Source organism: Apium graveolens, unplaced genomic scaffold (assembly GCF_009905375.1).
Source record: "Apium graveolens cultivar Ventura unplaced genomic scaffold, ASM990537v1 ctg3260, whole genome shotgun sequence".
Lineage (NCBI taxonomy): Eukaryota > Viridiplantae > Streptophyta > Magnoliopsida > Apiales > Apiaceae > Apium > Apium graveolens.
The window spans coordinates 83,343-84,368 of record NW_027418011.1 but is presented as its reverse complement, the minus strand read 5'-3'; positions in this window follow the sequence as shown (position 1 = coordinate 84,368).

The window sequence follows — 1,026 nt, the reverse complement described above, 5'->3', positions numbered from 1 at the left end:
TCCAGAAATTAAGGATAAATCCCAGAAATTAAGGGAAAAATCCAGAAATTAAGGATAATCCCAGAAATTAAGGGAAAAATCCAGAAATTTAGGGAAAAAATCCAGAAATTAAGGATAAATCCCAGAAAATTAGGGAAAATCCCAGAAAATTAGGGAAAAATCCCAGAAAATTAGGGAAAATCCCAGAAAATTAGGGAAAAATTCCTGGAAATTAAGATAATTTCTGAACAAAAGGAAGATTCATTGTAAATGTGTAGGTCGCTCCACACTTTACGCAAAGACGAAACCCTGAAAGGGAACGAATAGATTTAACTTCTGCGAAACCTAATCAATGTTTCCCAAAAGTTGGGGGGCAAATGATAGGGATAAATAAGTCCTGATTTTATAAATAATGGGCTGATAGGCCCAATAAGAAGATGTATGATATTCAGACCAGAAAGGTTAAGCCTGATGGACCAGATCAGGTCTGATGGAATAAAAGAGGCCCAAAAGCCCTGATTATTAATTAATTTCGTAATTAATTAATAAGGGAAAAATCAGCTATTGAGAAGAGTCCTGATAAGGATATAAATCCTTATAGATTATCCTCAAGGGGACCTAAAAGGATAAGGAATCAGTTTCCTACTATCTAGGACTCCAAAGTCCATTCTAATTATGAGACTTGCCCACCAAGTCTCCTATACCAAGTCCAATTCAAGGACCACCAACATCTATATAAGGGGCCTCACCCCACAAATCAGAACTACGTTTTTTGGCTTGATTCTCTAATTCACAGAGATACGTAGGCATCTCGTAAAGGCAGATTGAGTCACGAAGCACGAGAGCAGCCATTAAAGGCCTTGAGCTCCCGAATCTTAGTGATAAATACAGCAAATAATAACCTTAGCTTTTTATCCATAACAGCTTCCAACTAACTCACGCCCTAACTCTAATTTCCCACTTCACTTATAAACACTTTCCTTAGACTATACCTAATAGTCTAACTCAACTCTATATGAGTCGAACTCTCTTGCGATATAGATATAT